Source organism: Herpailurus yagouaroundi, unplaced genomic scaffold (genome assembly GCF_014898765.1).
Source record: "Herpailurus yagouaroundi ecotype Mexico unplaced genomic scaffold, PumYag 140, whole genome shotgun sequence".
NCBI classification, from domain to species: Eukaryota; Metazoa; Chordata; class Mammalia; order Carnivora; family Felidae; genus Herpailurus; species Herpailurus yagouaroundi.
The window spans coordinates 60,593,703-60,601,964 of NW_024412395.1; positions in this window are offsets into that span (position 1 = coordinate 60,593,703).

The window sequence follows — 8,262 nt, forward strand, 5'->3', positions numbered from 1 at the left end:
CCTCCCCCTTCACCTCCTCCTTCTCCCCCTATATCTCCTCCTCCTCCTCCTTTTTTTTTTTTTTTCTAAATAAGCCTCTGGCAACATCAGCCTGAACAGGAATATAACAGAGATAAATTGACTTCATGTTTAAAAATCTCAAAGAACTTAAGATACAGTTTAAATTGCATCAAAAGAAGGAAGTATTTCCTTCAATTTGTAAAAATGGCCAGTTTGAAATTATGCTTTCAAGAAATAATTTTAATGTGATAAATTTGAAACAGAATTGATATTCTACGGGAACATCTAGAGACTTCTTGAAATGATTGTAAGATTATCTAATAGGATCTCAGTGTTTTGCACTAAATTTTTGGAAATTTTAATAAAAGATCAGTAATTGCAGTAAAAACATCTTTCAAGATATAAAAATCGTTATCACTTGTAAACAGGCATTACATGTGATTTCCGTTATGTTATGCTACCAAGTCTCTCAAAGTTATCGCAGTATTTAAATCCCAGTGGAAGGACTGGAGTCAGGTCAAGTCAGACTTGTAAAGTATGGCACATGAAATTCATGTTTACTGCCCAGAACTTCCGTATTTGGTAGCTTTTTTACATTAAATTTTTTTTAATGTTTATTTATTTTTGAGAGAGACAGAGCACGAGTTGGGGAGGGGCAGAGAGAGAGAGGGAGACACATAATCTGAAGGAGCCTCCAGGCTCTGAGCTGTCAGCACAGAGCCCCATGCTGGGCTCAAACCCACACACCCATGAGATCTTGACCTGAGCTGAAGTCGGACGCTTAACTGACTGAGCCACCCAGTCGCCATAGCTTTTTTACATTCTTGATGTGAATACCCAGCAATCCCCATTTAATTATAGACATACAGTGCATGTATTTTGCCCTCTATGTAAAAACCTGCTTCCAGATAAAGAACAGATAATAGATAGCTCTACTTTTCTTTAAACAAGTAAACTGGTGATTTTTTGTATGCCTTTGAGGAATTAAAACAAACAAACCAGTTTTCTTTGCTACTATCAGTGATCACAGAAGGCAGGTATCTAAAAGTACCAGAATCTACACACTTTGCATCAACTCAGTCCCTGCTTTCATAATATTGCCGTGGATTACTGAGCCAAAGAAAGGTCTTGTACTTTACTAGTCTGGTGCCTTTATTTATGGAGGTGATGGTGGTGGGTGGTGGGTGAGCCGGGAGGGTGGACTGAGGCCCAGAAGTGATGCAGTTTTGCCAGCCTCACACATGTAGTGTCAGTGGAAGATTGAAAGCCAGACCACCTGGATGCTCGCACAGAACTCAGCCTTGTGAAAAGCAGTATATCATGTGCTGATTAAGTGCACTAGCTCTGCAGTTAGAGCTTCTGGGTTTCCCTTTGACTCCAACTCAACCGTTGCTATTTATTTAACCTGTGCCTCAGCACCTATCCCTATCATAGTCTTAGTGGGAAGATTAAATGAACTGAATGAAACCTAAGATAGCCTAGCATGGTGAGCACTAGATAAATGGTAATAACATCATGCTGCCTTGAGGAGGCTGGTCTGCTCTGCCTTTTGACCTATATTTAGAATCATCTCAGCGATTAGTAGTTTCAGCCTGTGCCATAGTGTTATGTTTTACTTTTTCAGCCCATTAGGGAGGTTATTCCTGTTGACCCATGCCTTGACCCATGCATAAAATGCCATTAGACCGTCCATAAAAAGGAGCATTGGGCTATATTTCCCTGGTACTTGTATACATTAAACTGAAGTTCATATAATTCAGTTCTTTAAGTATGAGGTAGAGAGTCCTTTGTAAGGATTTTTGCTGCCCGTTTCCAGGGAAACAGCCATTTAATTTACTTGATATTTCCCTAATGGGCTTTTTTAGGGTGGTGAAGTCACACTACATTTTGTTTCTTTTGCACATACTAATTGTTGCTGCCGCTGCTGAGACAGCACCATGCTCCCCAGCCTTTTTGACTATGAAGACAGCTTGTGTAGCTGGGACAAGAACTACATATTTGTTCTTTCTGGTCTGGTTGGCAGATGTTTCATCTCTACGTCTGTGGTAACCCATGAACTTCTTGCTTTAGGAATTATTCAAGTGTTTCCAGAAATGTAGTGCTGTGATTTTTCTCCCAGTGGCTGTGAGTTATAGTTCACATGGATGCTAAATTGTTTTAATCTTGGCGTATTGTTAAAAGATGCTCCCATCGTGCCACCTCAGTGAATAACATTACTCATCTGACAGAGAAATTTTTTAAAGAAATACTGCCCCCTTGTGTTGTAATATGGTATGCTATTGAAGGAGGGTAATTTCAGAAAGAAAAGCTTGTAAATTCTTTTAATTCTCCATAAGTATAATAGATCTCACTTCGAAAATTAAAATAATGTGTATTCTGTATAATACTTGAACATGTTAGTAAGTAGTAACAGAAAAACAGGATGCCTGTTTCTTGTATCTAGTATTATAAGGGGCAATGAAACGTTGCATTTTAGAAAGATTATAATCCATCATTAGTGAAGTTTCTTTGTATCTTTGTTGTGCTCTTCACACCCTCTTCCCTGAAAGGAATACTACTACTATATTAATTGATTTTTAATACTGCTTTACAGATGATAAAGAACTTCTGTTCTTATGATCTCCTTTAATACTCAAGTCAACTGTGTGGGAAGAGGTATTACTGTTATTTTCCCCCACTTTAAAGAAGAAAAAAATGAACATAAGGAAAGTTGAATAACTTACCCAAATGTATACACTTAGAAAGTGTGATTGGTAATAACATAAGGAAAGTTAAGTAATGCACCTGACTCATACAGTTAAGGACTTCTGACCTTAAATGCTGAGTGAGCCCCTCCTACTTAAGAAGTACCAACTGCTTAGATATTCCATAGTCAGGATAGCCATCATATGCTTACATTGTAGAATTAGAATTTTCAAACAGTCATCAAACTGAGGCTCTGTTGTGGTTTCATGGTTTCATATTCTATACTTACCTCTATTTTATGAAATGGCTTTCGATTACTATTCATGTCATTAATTTGTGGGCTATGAAAGAGTGCCAAAAAAGGGGAAGAGAATCAAATGAGCTTGCTTGTATTCTGTAATTAGAAGTATATTTTATAGTTTAAAGAAATCACTGGAGCTGAAGAAGTTACTCAGAGGAAAATGTACCTATAAAATATGTTCAAATAACATACAAATCAAGTATTGCCTAGCTAAAAGTTGTTTTTCTTATTTTTATTTTTATTTGAACAATGAATAAATAAATTCCCATAGTTAAACTTTTCAACAATATGGGAGAAGGAATTAAGAGGTTAAGGATATTTTCTCCTTGCCTAAATCCCAGTTTCTTCTCTGGAAGTAAACACTGTTAGCAGTGTAGTATACATTTTTCCAGTGTATTTTCTATCCATTTACATACGTTTTATGCATAAGGACAAATAATAAATTATTTTTTTGAGGTCATATGTAGGATTCATTTGCAACTATTCTGTTTACTGCTTTTTTACTTAAAAATATGTGGAAGATCTTTCCATTACAAATGCGTCTAGATCCTATTTACATTTTTTAAATTGCTGCACTGGATGGTGTTACTAGAATTTAATTCTTCCATCATTGGCAGTCATTTAGAATATTTCTTATTTTTCACCATTATGAATGATACTAGAATTACTTTTTTCTGCATGTTTCTTAGAGAACATTCATAACTGTTTATCTAGGATAGATGCTTAAAGTTGGAATCAGTGTGTCAAAAGGTTACCATATATTTGGTTTGAGAGATATGGCTAAACTGACCTCCAAAAATCCATTATATATTTATATTTTGACAAAGCATCCAGCAGAGAGTGTTGCTTCAGGAAGAGTGTCTATTCCTAACCTTCTCCTCAAAGCTAAATCATATTAATATTTTAATTTTTGCTGATGGGTTGGGTAAAAAGTTTTATTTCACTATAGTTTTAATTAATATTTTCCTGATTACAGGTAAGGTTGGGAAACTTAACATCTATTTGTCATTTATATTTTTCTTCCAAGAACTGCTTGTTCATGTGTTTATCCCTTTTTCTAGTGAGCTTTTTTGGCTTTTAATCACTGATTTGTAGAAAGTCTTTTTATACTTAGATTTTACTTTTTCTGTTTTATATATTGTAGAGTTTCTTTTCTTTGTCTACTTTAAAAATAAGGTTATGTGGTCCTTGTTTAGACAGAATTTATACATTTTTTATATTGAGGTATGTTAGTCTTTCTTCTTTTAAAGGCTGCGTTTTTGTCTTCCTAAACAAAATGCTGTGTTTGTTTTCCTTTGGCTTTTGTGTTTGCCCTTTCATGACAATAAAATTATTGTACAATGTTTTTATACTTTATGGTTTCATTTACTTCCTTTCCCCTCGAATGAATAGCTAATGGTCCAAATAGTATTTATTAAGTAGCTTAATCTTTTCCACACTGATTTGAATATGGTTCTCGTATCTCAAGATCTAAATTGTTGTAGTTTTAAAATATATTATTTGTATCTGGTGGGGCACTTCTATGTTCTTTATTTTTTTTCAAAAGTTTATTGCACTACTCAAGTGCCTTTTTTCTTTTTGTATGAATTTTGCATTCAGATGATTTGGTTTTATAAAATATCCTGTCAAATTTTATTCATACTGTGTCAATTACATTAATTTGGTGAGACATTACATATTTAAGACATTATGAATCTTCCCATATAAGAATTTTGCACATCTCTCTCTGTTTATGTTTTTTATAAGATTTTTTAAAGTTTATTTATTTATTTTGAGAGAGATCAAGCACGAGTAGGGTAGGGGCAGAGAGAGAGGGAGAGAGAATCCCAAGCCAGATCTGTACTGTCAGCGTGGAGCCTGACACGGGGCTCAATTTAAATTTCAGATGGAATAAATAGGTAAACGTGAAAGTAATGTGATGTGTCTTTTTATATTTCTTATTAGAATCTTTTTTAGGTTTCTTATTTTTGTTCTATTGTCAATGGGGTATACTTTTCTATATTATTTTATAGTTGATCATTGCTGGTATATTAGTGATCTATTAATAGTGTTTGTCTCTTGGGGCGCCTGGGTGGCTCAGTTAGTTAAGCATCTGACTTCCAGTCAGGTCATGATCTCATGGCTCCTGAGTTTGAGCCCCGCATGGGACTCTGGGCTGACAGCCCAGAGTCTGGAACCTGCTTCGGATTCTGTGTCTCCCTCTCTCTCTGCCCACCCCCCCCCTCTTTTTTTGAAAAAGAAATAAACATTAAAATAATTACCAGTGTTTGTCTTTTGATCTTGTATTGGCCCCCTATAGAACTCTCATTAATGCTAATTATTTCTCAGCTGATCTGAAAATCAATGATTTCATCCATAAATAACGATGTTGGTCTTTTCTTTACAATATCTTTTCTTTCCCTAATTGCACTGGGGACTTCCAGTATGGTTTGTAAAGCAAGATTGTTAGATGGCATTTATGCTATGTTCTCGACTTTAACAGGAATGCTTCTATTGGTTATCATTAAATTTCAGGTGTCCTATAAATATACCTCACCTTGTGAAGGACTTTTAATTTATATTTTGCTAAGCATTTTTACCAGAAATTTTATTAAGCCTTTCTTTTCTTGACATAATCGCATGATTCATGGTTACATGTTTTGATCCTATAATATGATAGTATAACAAATTACCTTAATTGATTTGTTAAGTTGAACCACCCTAGCATTTCTAGGTAAGACTCGAATGGTCAAGTTAAGTTTTTTTTTTAATCTACACTTTTTGATATAATTTGCTAATAATTTACTTATTGCATTTACACCTATGTCCTTAAATTTGTTTCCTTTATTGAGCTATCTGGTTCAGTCTTGGCATCATGGTAATGGTTCCTTTGTAGAGTAACTTAAAGAATGCTTTAAAAGCTATTTATTTTATGCTCTGGAAAAGAAAACTTTTGTATATAGTAATTATTTATTACAGATTTGGTAAAGCTATGTGAATGTTCTTCTTGAGAGGTAGGCATTTGACCACTTCTATAGTTTATTCTTTGACTATCAGCCTGTTCGAAATTTCTTCATCATTTTAGCAATGTGGATTCATCCAAAAAATTATTCAAGCCTAGATGATCAAATTTATGGAAAGGAAGTGATGAGACAAAGCACTTAATTACCACTTCAGGTATATTTTCTATATCTATAGTTATATTTCCTTTTGCATTTATGACATTATTTTGGTCACATCTACAAAGGTTTTTAAATTTTATTTTATTCACCTTTTCAAAAAGGTGGCTTCTGGTTATATTGATGAAATTATTATTTCTATTTCTATTTCTATTTCTATTTTTATTCATTTATTTTGTCTTTTGTTGGAACTTGTTCTTATTAATTGCTATTAGCTATTGGAGTTTTAATCTGATTTCATTCATTTTTCATTCTCTTGATTTCCAACAAGTACAACTGAGGCTAAGTACTTTCCTCATATTATTGCTTTGGCTTCCATCCCACAGATTTTGATATGCAGTGTTCCAATTTTTCATTTATTTCTAAATAATTTATGATTTCTGTTTCTTTCTTTCCTTCCTTTTTTCTCCCTTCTCTCTCTCTGTCTCTCTCCCTATCTCCTTCCTTCCTTTCATTCATTCTCTCCCTCCTTCCCTCCCTTCCTTTTTTCCTTCTTTCTTTCATTTGCTCTCTCCCTCCTTTCTGTCTCCCCTCTCTTTCCTCCCTTTCTCTTTTTCTTCTTTCTTTACTTCCAACCATCCATCCTTTCTTCCATCTCTTTCTGTCCACCCTCTTTCCCTCTAACCCTCCCTTTCTTGCTTTCTTCATACTTCTTTCCTTCCCTTCTCTCCTCAGAGTGAAGGATGCTTATTACGGAGTGCCATCAGGACCAACACTTGTGGAGGGGAGGGAAAGGAAGCAGGAAGGACAGGAGAGAGCAGTTGAGCTGTGATGCAGGTCCAATGACAGTCCCAGTTGACCTCACCAGGAGTAAATGGTCTGCCAGAGTTATCTGAACTTTGTCCAAAATGACAGCCTTTGTATCCCTGCCTTGATCAATCATCAGATGTGGACTGCTTTTTGACTTTGAGTAAGGTGCTTCTCTTCATCTGGGCACTCCCTGGAGGGGCTGATAGGTGAATGCCATCAGCTGACAGCTCTCTAACTGTCAGAGCCACTAGACCTTCTGTGAAAGGGACACCGTGTGGTGCTTTATCATGTCCATCCTGGTTTCTTGTGTGCTTGGCACCTTCTCTGCTTACCATTCCTTCTCTTACCTTCTTCTGGGGACTTTTTTTTTTTTTCTTGAGACATATCCTTCAGAATTTCCTTAGTATGTTTAGTATCTCCCTTATTCTTAAATTGTGTACAAAAGTCTAGCTAAGAGTTTTGTGTTTTTTCCTCTAAACACTTCACAGGTATGATTTCATTATCCTCTGCATTGCTACCCTTTAGAAACCTCCTGTCAGTTTAATTGTCATTCCTTTTCATATCCTCTCATTTCTTTCTGGCTGCTTTTAAGATTTTGTCTTTATCTTCTGCTGTTTGACTCCAATAGATCAAGTGGATCTCTTTTCATTGATCCTGTTTACGTTGCCCTTCCTGCATCTGTGTCTCCTCCATTAAAAAAATTTCCAGACATAGGGTACATCTTTTCATTCTGTTACCTCTGCCTTATATTTCCTCTCTCTGTCTCTGTTATCTCTTTGTCTCTTTTTCTGTCTTTAAATTTTGATATAAATTCAAATCTCTAGAAAGTTGCCAATATAGTAAAATAAACTCCCATATGGCCTTTACCAGGCTTCACTAATAGTTTATATTTTGACCCACTTACTTTATCACTAGTACTTTGTGTGTGTGAGTGTGTGTGTGTCTGTGTGTGTGTGTGTGTGTGTGTGTGTGTGTGTGTGTGTGTGTGTTTGCGTGTATTTCATTACTATAGCTACATAATAGGTTTTCTCTAAAACCTAGTGCGTTAAAAACATGGATTCTGTGGATTAGGAATTTGGATGGGGTGCAGTAAGCGTGGTTTGTGTCTGCTCATGATATTTGGAAGACTCACAGGTCAGATGCTGGAATCATCTGCAGGCTGTTCACTCACATGCCTGCCCACTGATGTTGGCTACTGGCTGGTGGAGACTCCATTTCTGTCCGTATGGGCTTCCCCGTGTGGTCTCTCTCTATCTAATGAATGGAGTCCTTTCATCTTGGACTTGTTAATGTTATCTTCTTTTATGTTTGTCTATTCTCTTTTGTCTTTCTTTTCTTATTTCTCTGTCTGCCTTTTGTGGATTGTGT